Genomic DNA, 18487 nt, shown 5'->3' with positions numbered 1-18487 from the left:
CTGTAACTGTCCTCCTACCTGCCCATCTTCAGACTACTAGACCCGCAGCAATGTCACAGACATCACGCCAAGACGATGACATGGTTCCAGGCCTATTAGTCAGAAAAGGTCCCATTTTGTGGGGCTCTGGTCAGTCTCCATAAAATATAAACGTGGCCACCGGACCGTTCCTGGAATATTTCTGCTCAACTCTATTCTAGATCAGTGGGAGTCTGACCGCCAAGACCCCTTTTATACTACACAGTTGCTTACTGTCGCAGAATGAATGGAGCAACAATGCATGACTTCGAAGTCTCAGCTCTCACCATTGCACCAAACAAGTAGTTCTCGCCTGTCCAAAGCATATGTGAAACTTGATTTATGGAAAAATCCCTTTAAATGCAGTAAGGCGGGTGGATGCCTCACATACACTGGCAGGACGTCTTCCTCTCCGCACACCCTCTGAGTAGGAATAACTGCATTCATCTCCGGTGTCAGGACTGCCAATTGTGAAATTCGGTTATTTCTCAGGGTCACATCAGGCCACGTGTGACCAGGACGTCTCAGTGAAAGTCAACTAAAAAAAAAAAACTCCCACTGTTATTATTCATGTCATCATTTATGACAGTGGTGGGAAGGTCATGGCTTGTCTTCTCCTGGAAAGGAAACCAAAAGCATAAATTTAACAAATATGGCCAAGGCTTGAAGGGTTTTTCCATTACACTGACAAATTATTTGATTAGGAGCTGAGCTGCAGCACCCAGAAGTGTCCACTAGATGTATGGCACTGTGCAGAGTCGGCTGACTGTCAATCACTTGAGTAGGACAGCCCACTGGACTCTTCCATAAACACCAGGGATGTCAATGAATAAAATACAAGTCGTACTAAAACAGTTCCCACAAAATAAGGTCCACAAGTCAAATCAGCCATATAGCATCCCGCAAAGGCACATCAGAGACCATTTACAGCATGACAATTTCACTTTAAACGAGCAGCTGAAGACAACCACCAATCCACTTATAGAAATTCTCAGCAACTATCCTCAAAATATCTTCAGATTGAGTCTCAGTTCCTGGAGCGAAGATCCTGGAGCGAAGATACAGAGCATAAGTTGTGTTATTGCAGAGCTGGAAATCTACAGTTCTTATCAATGGGGCTCTAAAAAGATGGCCATAGACAATCACTGTCAGATGGCTTCTTTATACAGATGCATGCTCATTCTGACCGTGAAGGTCCTTCTGATGTGAAGAGGAGAGAAGCCGCTTTCAGTCACTTGTCACCTCTAACGACAAAGATCGGGCATAAAAAAATTCAACATGCCCAATCCTCCTTTATATCTCCCTCGCAGACAGATTTGATAGGTCCCCCATTGACATAAGATTAGCAGCCGGTCCCACTGCATGGGGGGGAGGAATTAATTGGTCGTCCTTACGGCCGCATTTTGAAAGTGAGACAACCCCTTTAAAATAGGAATTATGTTAATTTTTTCCTATCTTTAGTCATTAATAGAAAAAATATGGCGCAAAACCATCTAGCTAGCTAACAAATATAAATCTCTATGTCTTGAAATTAGCAAAATCTGTGAAACAAAAATATCTTTTATTACTAAACTAACTGAACTTACCACTGTGGAGCTGTAGTTCCCTCATATGGCGGCTCAAATAGGGAACAATACCAAAGCACTGAATTGTCTTACATGTACAGAGGCGAAATTCTACCCAACGGCGACACTACTTGGCAGCTGTACCCTGATCTCTGAACTTAACGGCCCACGTTTATTAATGGCTACTACAGGCCCCGGTACAAACCGGCTGATCCCGTCGATTTCAGAGGGAATGGGCTCAAGCTCTGACCCCTGATCGATCACGTTGGGGGAAGAGAGAAGGATCTGAGGATCCAGCCTGTTCAATTTAACCACTTTTTTGTAGGGCACAGAGACAAGTCGTGGCAAGGGAAGTATTGAGAACACAATGATGCCTGCCGACAGCCATCTAATGTGCAAGGGGGGGGGGGGAAATTACACATCCCAAGTCTACCAATGAAGCTCACCCTGAAATATATCATTGCATCCTGCTACAAATTAAAAAAAACTTTTTACTTGTGGTACATGCCAAAATTTGAGAACACCCCCCCCAAAAAAAATTAATTTACCAAAAAAGGTGGTCTAGAACGTACGTAAACATGCGTCAATGTGCATCACACACACACACACACGCAGAGCAGCACCACGCAGACATAATTACACCGATAATCAAAGTCGTAAGCTTGTCTGTAATCTAGTGTTAGGGGTATGTGTTCAAGCTTGTGTAAATAAAGTTATCTAAAATAAAAATAGATTAAAAGGGTTGTCCATTGAGAACTAGACTTTTCCCCCCCAACATAATCAGAGAATAAATGGAGCAGAAACGGTAATAGTTTGTTTTCACTGGACCAACCATTTAAGATGAACTTTATACAAATTGGTAGAAGTGATCACATGACAATACACAGCGCAGGTTCAGCAGGAAGGAGCGTGCATGGCAGTGCGTGCATGTGTGACCAGTGGTTAAAGGAGAACTGCACCAAAATAATATCTATGCAGGTAGATAGGGGATAAATTAATGATCATGGAGGGAGGGAATATAATTGAGATATTACAATCTCCCCTTAAAAAAAAACAAAAAACAACAAAGTGTGAATTGGCTGCTACCAGAGAACAATAGCCGGCTGAGTCTGACTTTTGGAGTGGCTGTCGCTTTAAGAGTCCCGGCGGTGGCCGGAGCGCATCACGTGACGCCCGACAAGCACCGGCAGAAAAGAGCTGGGTCATGGTCAGGCGGGGGCGCTGTGAGGGGAGCACACGGCCGTGTGGGTAAGAGCAGGCCTGGGCCTAGCGGGTGTCAGGCGGCTCCGGCCGGAAGACGCGGGAGGAGAGGCCCCAAGAAAGGGGAAAATGAGGGAGCGACGCAGTACAGGCCGAGCCCCGACTGAGGGAAGCCGCTTCCCGGGTGACAGGAGGAGGGGCCGCCAGTGCTGCTGAGGCCGCCTCCGTGTGTCAGCTGCCCGGGCTCCACATCCCCGCCGCCACTCCCGCCCTCCGCGGGGCCGTTTACCTGGTCCGTCAGCAGCTTCACTTTGGAGCTCCAGCCGCCTCCGCCATCTTAAACCAAGCCGAAGCCCCCTACTGACTGCCGGAGCCCTGAGCGCAAGAGCCGCGGCTGCCTGGTCTCGCGAGACTACGCAGCTCCCGCCCCACCGTCTGCTCCTACCCTGTGATCTCGCGAGAGTTTCCCCCTCCTTTCTGCTCCGCCTTTTTCTCCTGTGAACCAAGATCTCGCGAGAACGTCGGCAAGTCTCGCAGCGGCCGGAAATCTCGCGATATGTGCTGCTGACAGGATAGGAGGAGCCTCTAGACTTGAGAGCCTGAGGAGAGCGGGTGCTCGAGTACAATGGCGCCCTGTGGCCTCTATACGCCAGGCTGTGTCAGTCCTACAGGATTATCATGCGCTTTTAATATATGTATATATATGTGTATGGTGAAATCTGATAGGCTGAGCTTACCCTGGAGAGTGACCGCCTCCGAAAGGATGCAGCAGTGGCCAGAAACCTTGGTAACAGCGGAGCAGCAAGAAACAAACTGCTGCACAGACACTGCCGCCAGGAAACAAGGAAAATGCTTCTCGCAAATTTTTAAGCAGTAAATTTAAAAGTTGTTTCCCCCTGGAAGCCCCCCTGAAAAGAAGTAAAGACGTCTCAGGAATGTCTCATTCCTAAAGGGGCTTCACCAAAGGAGAAGGAGGCGATACCAGTGTGGACATGTAGATCAGGAGAGCAGACTGTCAGTCATTACATGTCTCACTGTTAACTCTTCCTTTCATTTACAATAAGCCCTGGCAGCAAACTCTCAGGCCATGTGCACACGATGCATTTTTCCTGCGGATCCGCAGCGGATTTTACCGCGCAGAAGCGCTGCGGATCTGCAAAGTCATTTACAGTATAATGTAATTTACAGTGTGATTTACAGTATAATGTAAATCAATTCCAAAAAAAAAACGCTATGCAGACGCTGCGTTTTTTTTCCGCGTGGTTTTTGTGCAGTACAAAAATTGCAGCATGTCACTTCTTTTGTGCGGTTTTCCACCTGCTCCGTTCTCCAAATCCGCAGGGGGAAATCCACAGGAAAAATGCAGGTCATTTGACCTGCGGATTTCTTCAAATCTGTGCGGAAAAATCCGCAGGAGGAAAATCTACGTGTGCACTTAGCCTCAGAGATCTTTGCCTGGCCCATAGATCTTAACAGCTCATTTACATATTAAAAACATGGATTTCTCTAGAATAAGACATCAGATCGCAGATATCGAGGTATCATTGTATTCAGCTTCCTGTGACCTACATGCCCATATGGACTGCTTAAGAGGGGTGATGCTACTGACAGATTCTCTTTAAAGTTTGAAAACCATCATCTACCAGAGACTTTTTCGTTAGTGCATAGATCGGCATATTTATCCTTTTTTGGTATCTGTTTTCTGTCCGTGTGACACATATTGGCGCCTGGGAAAAGCAGTACAGTTCGCGCTGATACCAGGTGCTGGAGACAGCTTTCATCATTGCCGCGTGGTCATTATGTACAAAATTAAGAAATAAAAAAAACGGCATGGGATCCCGCTTAACTTTCATAACCAGCAGAAGAAAAGCTCACAGCTAGGAGCAGATATAAACCCCTTTACCACCTGAGACGTATCGATACTTCCCTGTGACCTTAGACATATGGATACATCCTGGTGATTTTATCACCGCCAGGTGTTAGCTGATTCTGACAGCTCACACCCAGCACTCAGTGCCAGGAGCCGTCCCGCACCACTCCCGACACTTTAGCCCCCTAAATGCCGCGATCAAGCAGGCAGAAGGAAGAAAGCCCCTCTGCTCTTGGATCGTAGACCCCGCAATGTCATCTCGGGGTACCGATGATTGCCATGGTGACCCGATGTCGTCATGTCCACATCAAGGTCACCAGAGCTAGCAAAATTGTTAGATCATACTCTGTGCATGATGAAGCAACTTTGTCAGTGCAGAGCTGACCGTTTGCATAGCTTAGGGATGCTGCTGCATCCCCATGCTATACAAGCAATCAGCCTGTAAAAAATGATAGTCCCATAGTAAAAAAAATAATTTTTAAAAAATATAACCATGAATAAATATTTTTATGAAAGAAAAATATATAAACAAGAAAAGTACACATATTTGGTATCGCGGCATCCAGAGCGACCCGCTCTATTAAACTGTCCCACTAGTTAACCCGTTTAGAGAACATCAGAAAAAAAAGGCAAAAAACTGTGCTTTATCATCATACCGCTGAACAAAAAAGTGGAATAAATCACGATCAGAAAGGCGAACGTAAATAATCATAGTACCGCTGAAAACATCATCTTGTCCCGCAAAAATCAAGCCATCATACTGCTCCATCAGCAGAAAAAATAAAAAACTTATAGCTCTTAGAATAAAGCTATGCAAAAATAAGTAATTTTTCTATAGAATTGTTTTTATTGTGTAAAAGCGCCAAAATGTAGAAAAAAAATGCAAATGGAGTATTGCTGTAATTGTAGTAACCTGAAGAATAAAACTGTCATCAATTTTACCACGCGTGGAATGATATTAAAAAAAAATCCTTAATTGCTTGTTTTTGTTCATTCTGCCTCCCAAAAATCGAAATAGAAAGTGATCAAAAAATGTCATGTGTCTGAAAATGGTACCAATAAAAACAATTCGTCCCTGCAAAAACAAGCCCTCACATGACTGTGGCCCAAAATATGGAAAAATTACAGCTTTTAAAATATGGTGATGCAGAAACTAGTGTCACGCTCACACCCTGACTGGTGGGCGTGAGCCCGGGGGTTGTGGCCCCACTGTGCCACAAACCAGACTACCCTGGAAGGGGTGTGACTAAGACGACTGCCTTGGTTTTCACAGGAGCCTCTGATGGTGAGGTCAGGCTCTTGCGGCAGGCAGCTGCCAGGTTCCACTCCAGGGTGGTGTCTTGCTGTGGCTGCTGATCCCACAGACGGTACGGGTAACAGGCATGAGTAGCAGATGGACACGGCTGAGACACAGGGCAGCCAGGCATGGCTGAGACCACAAGGCTGGCACGGCTGAGACACGGGCAGGGACCAACTGGAAAGGCACAGGGACACGGGCAGGAAGTATGGTGTGTGGAATAGGTAGGGTCCTTTTCACACAGCGGGTGCAGGTACTGGTACAAACCGGAAGGAATGGTGTATGGAGGAAGAGGTAGAGACCTGTTCACACAGCGGGTGCAGGTATCGGTACAGACAGGAAGGGTGTATGGAGGAACAGGTAGAGACCTGTTCACACAGCAAATGCAGGTACTGGTACAGGCAGGAAGAAAAGGAGTATGAAGGAACAGGTTTGGACCTGTTCACACAGGAGTAGAACCGCAAAGCTGTGGAGAAGAGCTGTAGAGCAGCAAGAGGTTCTGCAGCAGCAGAACCAGAACAAAGCAGAACCGCAAGAGTGCAGAGCACAGGCAGAGCCACAAGGGTGCGGAGCACGGGCAGAGCCGCAAGAGTACAGAGCAGGCAGAGTCACAAGAGTGCGGAGCACGGGCAGAGCCGCAAGGGTATGGAGCACGGGCAGAGCCGCAAGAGTACGGAGCACAAGCAGAGCCGCAAGAGTGCGGAGCACAAGCAGACAGAGAGGACACAAGGACAGACACAGCAGGGAAAGAAGCCAAAGACAAGGAGACTGACAGACAGAGTTCTGACAAAGTAACAGTGCAAGATAAGGTACAAGACCAAGGACACAGGACCAGGGTATATACAGGTACAAGGCAAGGCTAGGAGCCATAGCACAGAGACCAGGATATTCTGCCTCCTGGAGGACGGCAAGACAGGTACAAGACAAGGCTAGAACAAAGACACAGAGACCAGGATACTTTGCCTCCTGGAGGGCAGACAGACAAGTACAAAGCAAAGCTAGGAATAAAGCCTCCAGAGAAGGCAAAACATAGAACAAGGCCTGGCAGCTCAGCAGCAAGACAATAACTGAGTTAGGACATTGCACAGACAGGGTCCACTGGGTGGAGCTGCCGTAAATACCAGAGACCGCTTGATGATTGGCCGGGAGCACATTAGGCAGGTGCACACTGATTCCAGAGAGTGCCGGCACCGTCCCCCTATGCACACAGCCAGGAAGCATGCAGAGAGCATACAGGAAGCAAGAGGCACAGAGCATGGGACTGGCAGCAGACAGAAATCACATTATGACCTGGAGCAGTGAGTAAGTTGGTGTGCAGGGGATGGGAGGCCATGCAGCGATGCCAGCAGGGTTGTTACAACTAGTTTGTGCAATAAAAAGAGTATTTTAGTGTGTGACACGAGCCGAACATAAAGACCTGACATAAATCTGGAATCGCTGTAATCACACCGACCCAAAGAATAAAGTCACCAAATCACTTATGCCGCAGGAGGAATGGCGCAAAAAATAAATAAAACCAATTCTTCACCTGCTGTTGATTTGTTAATTCTGCCTCCCAAAGATCGCAGTAAGGCCATCCTGCACATTTATCCTGTGCTCTACACTGAGTGCTTACACTGGGGTTTCCATGCAAATCTCTGAAATACGTGATTCAGACAGAACCACCGGCAGAAGATTCCCTTAGTCCAGTCAAAATACAAAAAAAATCCTTTACCCTGAACAAATTCCAAGAAAGCGTTTTATTGTTTTTTTTTGTAGTATTACATGTAGGGAAAAACATACTAAAAGTTTACCAAGATAGGGTTACCACAAAGGGTCCAAATGTGACGTCAAAGAATATGGCCGCCAAAGCTGTAAAATGTTAAATGCTACTCACCTTTCAGTGTCTATCATATTTCTTTTACAATTACTACTATTATTATATTTATTATTTAACAATTTATTTATCTTCTTTTACAGAGCTGAGAATGATGGAAAGTCAAGAAACTTGCTCCTTATGCAGCCATGAAGTAGAAGATGATGGAGAAAGAGTGGTGATTGGTGCGAAAGGAGCTGAAGGGATCAATAAAGCCAGTATTGAGAGGGGCGTTAGCACTGTGGTAGCTGCTGGAGCAGTGGTGCACAAGAGATGTCGTATGAACTACATAAACAAGAAGCAAATAGACTTGCATAAGAAAGCTACTTCCGTTCATCGTTCACCTGCCAAGAGAGGTACACGGGTGTCTACTGGATCCTATGATAGCACGACGCAGTGTTTGTTCTGTGGACATGAAGTGGTGACGACAAGATCTAGTAGTGATTTCGATGACTATAGCTTTGTTAAAACGGATGGATTTGTAAGGTCCATCTTGTCACATTGCAAACAGCGTAATGATGACTGGGCAGTCACCATTCAAGGGAGAATCGTGTACTTTGGGAAGGACTTACATGCTGCAGACTGTCTGTATCATCGTTCATGTGACATTAAATTTCGGATAAATTACGGCATTCCTATGCGTCGTGGTGGATCTACAACAAAGAAACCGCGGAAGGTAGGGAGGCCGATGAACATGGACCAAGAGCAAGCGTTCTTGAGAATGTGGGCATTTCTCGAGGACAACGAAGAGCAGCTGACTGTAACAGATCTTGCAAAGAAAATGACGGAGTATCTTGTAGAAGGAGACAGTGCTGCCTATAGTAATAAATGGCTGAGGTATAGGCTGGAGGAGAGGTATGGCGATTCGCTATTCATAGCAGAGTGTAAAGGGTTGCCTAACATTGTAACGTTCCGTGAAAAGACCAGAATAATCCTGAGGGACTATTTCTGTAGTCAGGAAACGGATGAAGAAGCCCAGAAGAGAGCCATCATAGAGACTGCGGCCAAACTAATCAAGAGCGATATCAAGTCTAAGATCCCATCTTCAACCGATGAATATCCGAAGACTTCTTCGCTTGAATGTCAGTCTGCCTTAGATTATCTCCCCCTGAGTTTGCTTTGCTTGCTTGAAACCCTCTTCGTTGGAAAGGACATTCACAGGAAGGTCGCAAGCATTGGACAATCAGTTGTTCAGGCTGTACGTCCCAGGGCTGTAGTAGCTCCATTGCAGCTTGGGTTAGCAGTCCAGCTCCATCATCATTTCAGGTCTCAATTTCTTGTGGGCAGTCTCTCAGCCATGGGATATTGTTCATCATAGTCGGAAGTTCAGCAATTCGATTAAAACGCTGCTGCTTCTGTTGGCCAGGATGTACTCGGTGGTACCATAGACAGACTGGATATGGCACTGCTGTTCGCTGTGGACAACGTCGATCATAATATCACGTTAGATGGGAAGGGGACTTTCCACTGCATGGGGATGGTAGCTACTGTGATTCCAGGAAGGAAGGTCAGTCGCACTGTTCTCAGACGGAAGACTGCGGACTTGGAGATAGTTGAACAAAGCAGAGTTGATATAAGGGAATACCGTTTCGCAAAACACGCTCGCCGAAACATAAAATTCAAGCCCTTGCCATTTCTCGACGCCATTGACCATCGTGTTGATGTATTGTGGGAGATGTCTTTACACTTCAAATAGCCTGCACCGAGCTGGAATGGAATGATGCACATGCTACATAAAGACTGTGATCATCCGGGTTCGTCTTCGGTAATCTTCCTGCCCATCATTGACATGTATTCCGGAGACAAGTCATGCATCTTATCTACTCTTGAGTATCTGTGCAACCTTGCTGATAAACATCGATCCGCTGCAGTTGTTACATTCGATCAGCCACTCTACTGGAAAGCGACAGAAATCAAACACGAGGTGCCTGAAGACAGCCCGGTTCTAGATGTTGTCCTGATGCTCGGGAGCTTCCACACATTGATGAATCTTATGGGTGCCATAGGAACATTGATGGATGGGAGAGGAATCAAAAAGATCTTGGGAACAATTTACAGTGACAATGCTGTGCAACACATCATGACTGGAAAGGCAGTTCAGCGTGCAGTTCGTGGCCATCTCCTCCTTGATCAGTGTCTTACTCAGCAAGTTGCAGACAAAGTACTTTGCGACCATCCCAGTTTTGCAGACCTGTTGCAAGAACTTGAGCAGTTGTATGCTCGGACTCTGACGGGAGAGTGACTTGAATTCGGTCATCACTTCTACCTGCCTTAGTGAAATTGTCCACCTCTTGTCCACCAAAAGAAACGGATTATCACTCTCGCACCAGTAAACTATGGCTGAATTACCAACAGATGGTTGGAATTGCAAGGGAGCTTATCGAGGCCGATCGTACAGGATCCTGGCTGATGCACCTTCATGCTGTAGCCGAATGTTTGCCCATTCTTGCAGCTGCTGGGCATGGGAACTATGTGAAGGCTGCCTACCTTTACCTCCAGTCTATGACCACTCTGGAAGATGATATGCCATCAGTCTTCCATAGATTTATGAATGGCTTGCATGTTGTAAGGCGGACTGATCAGTACTGGGCAGGCCTGGGTTGCGACCTAGTCATCGAGCAAGCTCTGATGCGCTCCCTAAAAACTGCAGGAGGACTCACCAGAGGAAGTGGAATGTCCGAAAATCAGAGGGCCTTGTGGACTCTGTCTGTGCCAGTGTCCTCTTCCTATAGTGATGCAATGCAGGGTTTCACTCGCCAGAGCTTTGTCACCAGTGAACAACACAAGGGGGCAAGAACGTCAAGGACGAGAAGAGATCGTGAAGACCTGGAGAAAATTGCAGATAAACTTGAGACTTTTTCACCTTTTCTGATGAAGTGTCTCTTCGCAACATTATCACCGGTGTCAATCAAATAAGGATGTGAATGTCCATAACCTGTTCACCATTGGCAGAGAAAGAGTTATTAAGGACAAAACAACCTTTTGTTCCAAAGGTTTCTTGTGGTGTCTCAAACTGCTGATCTTTCCCTTGATGAGGTGATGGCCTATGAACTTTCACCATACCCACCATCCCTCTTTGAGGCAAAACATCTCTTGCACAAACCAAACAAAGCACAACTGATGGCTGCTATAAAAGAACAGAGTTCAGATGACGCAGTACTCAAGGATGTACCAGAAGTGGAACATTATGTTCTTGACGGAGGTTCTCTTCTCCATCGACTGAAGTGGTCAGAAGGAAAGACATATTGTTCAATCGCTGAAGACTATGCATCTTTCACACTAAAACACTATGGTAAGGCTACGATAGTATTTGATGGTTACATCGGAGGACCAAACACTAAGGACATTACCCATCAGCGACGGTGCAAAAAACGAACAAGTAACAAAGTGAACATTACTGAAGGAACAAAATTTGTCGGGAAAAAGGAGGACTTCCTTTCGAATGTGGAGAACAAACAGTCTCTTATCAATCTTGTTTCACAGCGCATGAATGACAGAGGTTGCCACGTAATACAATCAGAAGGGGATGCAGATGTGGAGATTGTTAAGGCAGCAGTGTCATTGTCACCCAACAAAAGTACTAGTCTCATTGGCGAAGATACAGATCTTTTGGTGTTGTTACTTCATCACGCGTCAACCAGCGATGGCAACAAGCTTTTTTTCTACTCAGATAAAGGGAGTCCTGCAACAGTATACGACATTAAGGTTATGAAGAAGTTCCTGGGAAACCATGTCTGCAGCAGTCTTCTGTTCCTTCATGCATTCACGGGTTGCGATACCACTTCCGCGGTTTTTGGAATTGGAAAAAAACTCGGTCTACACAAGGTTTTGAAGGGAGACTTGGTCTTAAATAGCTGTGCTAAAATCTTTTCCGCACCTAACAAAAACAGAACTGAGATTGAAGACGCTGGGTGTAAAGCGATGGTGGCATTGTTCAGGGGCAAACCTGGAGACAATCTGTCTGCAATGAGGTATTCTACTCTCTGCAAAAAAGTTGGTTCAGCCAAAATCGACTGCCACCGACCTCCTCTGCAACGAAGTATCATGCCCTTCGGAGTTACCTCCAAGTGATGCTTTGGATGGACAATGGTGAGGCCATGGACACTACTGAATGGGGATGGGAATTGCAGAACAACAGTCTAGTTCCAGTGATGATGGATACTTCACCCGCGCCAGAAACACTTCTGACAATAATTCACTGCAATTGTTCTCGTGGTTGTAGTACACTTCGGTGTACTTGCAAATGACACGGACTTACCTGTTCACGGGTATGCGGACCATGTCAAGAAGGGCATTATGACAATATGAGTGAGGAAGCAGTGTCTGATGATGAAAATAGTGACTATTGACCTGACACGCTTATTCAGTGATGAAGTAGGTCTTATAATGCACTGTGTATTAATTCTAAAATTTCTAGAAATGTACATATATGTCATGACGTCATTGATGACGTCATGACCTCGCCTGTCCATGTAGTTAGTATAAAACTTTGTATAAAAATTGTTATATGAAAATATACAGTATACAAAATGCAAACTCTTCTGTAACCTAAAGCTACAGCTTTGAAATAGGGAAATATTCGTTATTTTTAGTGCGATGGCTGTCATCGTCTTATGACGTCATAGTTAGGACCTTTGTGGTGATCAATTTTTGGAAAACTTTTAATATGTTGTTCCCCACATATAATAGTAATAAAAAAAAATCATAAAACGCTTTCTTGGAATTTGTTCCGGGTCAAACCGTATTGAGGCAGACGGAGGCACAATGGACGCCATCTGACCTGTGATCCGGTGGTGTCTATGTTTTTAGGAATGCATAAAAATGTCGTCGGCCTCAGTTTTGTGCACTTTTGGAAAGGACAACACTGAACAGTGGCCAGACGGAGTCCAGAGTAACTCATGCCTCATTATAGTAAGTGGCTACATTGGGGGTTTCATATGTCATGTCATGCAGAGATTTAGATAGAAACCCTGATGTAAGTGCTCAGCGTAGAGCGCTGGATAAATGTGATCCCAAACGTTCTGTAAAATGTTTGTAACAAAAGCTTTAAATCAATCCACAAATAAAAGCAAGTTCTCACTCAGGTCCATCATCTGGTAACGGAAATATAGGTGGCTTTCACGTTACTGGTAGCACAAAGGCTCTGGAAAAGCAAAATGGCTCCTCGTCCCTTAAAAGAAATTCAGCAAATTCCATCTAACTTGTGGGTGAATGTCTCCAGAAGCATGAGTTGGGCATAATATACTGGTGACTGTAACGTACTGGTCACTACAACGTACTGGTCACTAAAGCAGCAGTTTGCAATTTTCACATGGCAATGTTCATTGCAGCTTGTTTCTGGAAAACACCTTTGAGATCAACGTCAGCACTACACCTGTAAATAAATTCCCAAAGGGATAAAATGTCCAAAATGGGGTCACTTGTGGGAGAGATTTTGCTCTTCTAGCACTTAGTGGCTCGGTAAATGGAGTTTGCAAACTGTTCTAGGAAAATCTGCACTCCAGGAGGCAAATAGCTCTCCGTCCCTCCCGAGTCTCTCCGTATAGCTAAGTAGTACTATAAATCCACATATGGGGTATTGCCGCGTTCAGTAGAAATTGCGGGACAAATTTTGGTGCCATTTTTACCCACTTTTGTGAAAATGTAAAATCTAGGGCTAAAACTCCCCATCTGAGCTTTGCACAGTGCCTCAGAAGCAGTATTACCCCACATATTGAGTATTGGCTTAAAAAAATTGGTGCTTTGGTGCTAAAAAAAATTTTTGTGGGGAAAATGTGAATTTTTTTATTTTCACAGCTCAACATTATAAATGTTTGTGAACCACCTGGTGGTTCAAAGTGCTCACCATGCTTCTAAATACATTCCTTGAGGGATCTAGTTTCCAAAATAGCATCACCTGTGGTGGGTTTCCACTGTTTAGGCACATGAGGTGCTCTCCAAATGGGACATGGCATCCGCTAATAATTTCAGCAAATTTTAAATTCAAAAGGTCACATGATGCTCCTTCCCTTCCGAGCCTTGCCGTGCGCCCAAACAGTAGTTTTCTCCCATATGGGGTATCAGGATACTCAGGAGAAATTGCACAACAAATTGTATGGTGCAATTTTTCTTGTTACCCTTATGAAAATGCAAAATTTGAGGCTAAATAACATTTTTGTGGCGAAAATGATTTTTTTAGTTTTGCAGCTCAACATTATAACATTTTATGAAGCACCTGGGGGTTCAATGTGCTCACCATACATCTAAATAAGTTCCCTGAGGGGTCTAGTTTCCAAAGTGTTGTCACTTGTGAGGGATTTTCACTTTTTAGACACATCAGGGGCTCTCTAAATGCAACATGGCATCTGATAATTGTTCCAGCAAATTTTGCATTCAAAAAGTCAAACGGCGCTCCTTCCCTTCTGAGCTCTGCCATGCTCCCAAACAATGGTTTTCCCCTGAGGTATTGGCTTGCTCAGGAGAAATTGCACAACAAATTTTGAGATCTTTTTTTTCCTGTTACCCTTGTGAAAATTAAAAAAAATGGGTCTAAAGAATTTTTTTTGTGAAGAAGTTAAATGTTCATTTTTTTTCCACATTCCAAAAAGTCATGAGAAGCACCTGAAGTGTTATTAAACTTCTTGAATGTGGTTTTGAGCACCTTGAGGGGTGCAGTTTTTACAATGGTGTCACTTTTGGGTATTTTCTGTCATATAGACCCCTCAAAGTCACTTCAAAAGTGAAGTGGTCACTAAAAAAATGGTTTTGCAAATTTTGTTGCAAAAATAAGGGTTGATATTAAGAGCCTGGGAAGGTGCCATGGATACTGTTCTCACCTCCCAGGCTACCAACATCATCTCTCAGTCACCCAAGAAATGGCACAAGATGTGGCAAATGTGGCAAATTCTTGTTACATTGACAGAACCCAGTCCTAGAATGTTAATAGCGCAATTCCCTGTGAGCAGGAGAGGCTCCTGTTGTGAGCTCATTTTCGGGTTTGCCTCTGGCTTCTGGTGAGGGTTATGGAGCTGGCTGTGCTGACAGAGGAGTAGTGAGTTTTCTATCTGGACTCCCTCTGTTGGTGAAGGGAGGTAATGAAGCTGATCTAAATTTCAGAGACCGGCCACCTGAGGAGGAGGTCTGCGATTGGACATCAGGAGTTTCTGATTGAATTTAAGGCAGCTGACTCCCTAGTTTCTTGCTGGTGATTTTTCCTGACTCTGGCTCCTGGTTTCCAGTTTGGTTCCTGCCTTCCTAAAGCTAAGTTTTCTCTGCTATTGTTCATATGAGTTTTTGTCTGGTTTACTTAGTTTTTTTGTTACTGCTAGTTGTTGTGGATAGGATCAGGGGTCTGCAATCCGCTAGTTACCAACCTCTCCGGTTTTCTGGGCTTAGCTTGCTTTTTGTTTTTTCCTCCTCGGTGACTCATTCATAACAGAATCACCAGCCATACCGCAGATTCTAGGGTACTCAAAAGCAGGAGAGAATTGTGAAAAAAAAAAAGTGTCAGAATTTTTTTTTTATATGTATATTTTCTCCTCTTTCTCTCTGGGGACATAGGAGGATTCATTTTTTTTTTTTCTCCTTGATGGAGATTAAGCAATTGTCTGATCGTGTGGAATAGCTTGCTGCTGAAGTGCGGGGAATTTCTGCCTATCTCACTCATTCACATGCTGTTGAACCAAGGATCCCTGCTCCTGATGTGTTTTCTGGGGATCGGTCTAAATTTTTGAATTTTAAGAATAATTGTAAATTATTTCTTGCCTTGAAGCCTAACTCATCGGGGAGCTCTGCGCAGCAGGTTAAAATTGTCATCTCCTTGCTGCCCGGCGATCCCCAGGATTAGGCGTTTTCTTTGACACCTGAAGATCCTGTTTTGACTAATGTGGATACATTTTTTCAAGCCTTGGGGTTGTTATATGATGAACCTAATGCTATTGATCAAGCTGAGAGAGCCCTATTGGCATTGAACCAGGGTCAGGATCCTGCAGAGTTATACTGTCAGAAATTCCGAAAGTGGGCTGTCCTTACTACATGGAATGATAGTGCATTGGCAGCTCTCTTTCGGAAGGGTTTGTCTGAGACTTTAAAAGATACTATGGTGGGATTTCCTGTTCCCTCTGGTCGTGACGATTCTATGTCACTAGCCATTCAAGTTGATCAGCGTTTCCGTGAACGCAAGACTACACGGGAGGCGCTGCCACATTTTGAACAAATGTCTGAACCTATGCAATGTAATGGAGTTTTGTCTAGGGCGCAACGTCAGGAGTTTAGAAGGCGTAATAAGCTGTGTTTTTTCTGTGGAGATGCCTCTCATGTTATTTCTGTCTGCCTTAAACGAGAGAAATGTTTTGCACACACATTTGCTGTGGGTGGTGTACAACCTAAGTTTCTTTTAGCAATTACTCTGATCTGCTCCTTATCCACATTTTCCGCGAAGGCTTTTGTGGATTCAGGAGCGGCCTTGAATCTGATGGACTTGGATTTTGCTAAACGTTGTGGTTTTCCTATGACACCTCTGCAGACGCCTATTCCTTTGAGGGGTATTGATGCTACTACTTTGGCGAAGAATAAACCTCAGTTTTGGACCCAGGTGATAATGCGGGTCGCCCCAGACCACCAAGAAAATTGCAGATTTTTGGTGTTGCATAATTTACATGATACCATTGTTCTGAGTTTTCCCTGGTTGCAAATCCATAATCCGGTTTTGGATTGGAAATCTGTGTCTGTGGTGAGTTGGGGTTGTCGGTGTGCTCTTGGGGACACTCCTGTTTTCTCCACCTCTCCCCAGTCGCATGATGTTCCTGACTATTTGGCTCATTTTTATGATGTATTTAGCGAGAGCAAGTCTGCGTCTTTGCCTCCTCATAGGAGTTATGACTGTGCAATTGAGTTGAGACCTGGGTGTAAATTTCCCAAGGGTCGACTTTTCAATTTATCTGTACCCGAACACGAGGCTATGCGATCTTATATTAAGGAGTCATTGGAGAAGGGTCATATTAGACCATCCTCTTCGCCCTTAGGTGCTGGGTTTTTTTTCATGGCCAAGAAGGATGGTTCATTAAGGCCTTGTATTGACTATCGTTCCCTCAACAAAATTATGGTTACATTTCAGTATCCGTTACCCCTGATTTCTGATTTATTCTCCAGAGTTAAAGGTGCATGCTGGTTTACTAAGCTTGACCTCAGGGGGGCGTATAATCTTATTCGCATCAAGCATGGGGATGAATGGAAGACGGCGTTTAATACTCCGGAGGGTCATTTTGAGTACCTGGTGATGCCTTTTGGGCTCACTAATGCCCCTTCTGTCTTCCAATCCTTCATGAATTATATTTTCCGGGACTTTTTGGATAAGTTTTTGATCATCTATCTGGATGATATTTTGATCTTTTCCAGGGATTGGGATTCTCATGTGGAACATGTTCGGACTGTGTTCCGGATTTTGAGGGAGAATTCCTTGTATGTTAAGGGATCGAAGTGCCTTTTTGGTGTACAGAGGATTTCATTTTTGGTATTTATTTTGTCTCCGTCAACTATTGAAATGGACCCGGCCAAGGTACAGGCCATTTATGATTGGGTTCAACCCACTTCTTTGAAGGCTCTTCAGAAGTTTTTGGGTTTTGCTAATTTTTATCGTAAATTTATAGCTAATTTTTCTGGTATTGCTAAACCACTGACTGATTTAACTAAGAAGGGTGCTGATGTGCTGAATTGGTCCTCAGAGGCTGTTTCGGCCTTTCAGGAGCAGAAGCGGAGTTTCACTTCTGCTCCGGTTTTGCGGCAACCTGATGTCTCACTTCCTTTTCAGGTAGAGGTAGACGCTTCAGAGATTGGTGCAGGAGCTGTTTTGTCCAAAAAAGATCTGGTGACGTCTAAAATGAATCCCTGTGCCTTCTTTTCCCGAAAGTTCTCCCCATCTGAACGCAACTATGATGTGGGGAATCGGGAATTGTTAGCCATGAAATGGGCATTTGAGGAGTGGAGACATTGTATGGAGGGAGCTAGACATCAAGTTGTGGTCCTCACTGACCACAAGAATTTGATTTACGTTGAGTCGGCCAAACGCTTGAATCCTAGACAGGCTAGGTGGGCCTTGTTTTTTACACGTTTTGATTTTGTGGTCTCCTTTCTTCCAGGCACTAAGAATGTTAAGGCAGACGCCCTTTCTAGGAGTTTATTTGCTGATTCTCCTATTGTGACCAAGCCTACTACCATCCTAGGTGAGGGGGTAGTTTTTTCTGCCATCTCGCCCGATTTGAGACGTGCTCTGGAATAATTCCAGGAGGACAAACCTGAGCTTTGTCCTATGGGAAAATTGTATGTTCCTGACCAGTGGAGGAAGAGAGTGATGTCTGAAGTTCATTGCTCAGCATTGGCTGGTCATCCAGGTATTTTTGGTACCAGAGATTGGGTGAGTCGGTCTTTTTGGTGGCCCGCCTTATCTCGTGATGTCAGGAATTTTGTGCAGTCCTGTGGGACTTGTTCTCGGTCTAAACCCTGTTCTCGCTCTAGTGGGTTGTTGATGCCCTTGCCGGTGCCTAAGAGGCCATGGACCCATATTTCAATGGATTTTATTTCTGATCTTCCTGTCTCTCAGAGAATGACTGTTATCTGGGGGATTTGTGATAGATTCTCTAAGATGGTCCATCTTGTACCACTCCCAAAGTTGCCATCTTCCTCAGAGTTGGTACCCCTGTTTTTAC

The 18487-nt window shown here is 44.8% G+C and overlaps 1 protein-coding gene across 9 annotated transcripts in view; it reads right to left on the bottom strand.

The window, feature by feature from the left end:
• The window catches only part of HUWE1 (HECT, UBA and WWE domain containing E3 ubiquitin protein ligase 1), a 234366-nt gene extending 231155 nt beyond the window's left edge, over positions 1-3211 (bottom strand). For all 9 annotated transcript variants that reach the window (XM_073590844.1, XM_073590843.1, XM_073590850.1 and 6 more), the window contains exon 1: positions 3073-3211. The gene's annotated coding sequence lies outside the window, so the exon portion shown is untranslated. The remainder of the gene's footprint in view (positions 1-3072) is intronic.
• Between the last annotated feature and the right edge of the window lie 15276 nt (positions 3212-18487).

Source organism: Dendrobates tinctorius, unplaced genomic scaffold (genome assembly GCF_039654945.1).
Source record: "Dendrobates tinctorius isolate UK_male_01 unplaced genomic scaffold, ASM3965494v1 ptg000120l, whole genome shotgun sequence".
Classification (NCBI taxonomy): Eukaryota; Metazoa; Chordata; class Amphibia; order Anura; family Dendrobatidae; genus Dendrobates; species Dendrobates tinctorius.
This window is presented reverse-complemented; position numbering and strand designations above follow the sequence as displayed.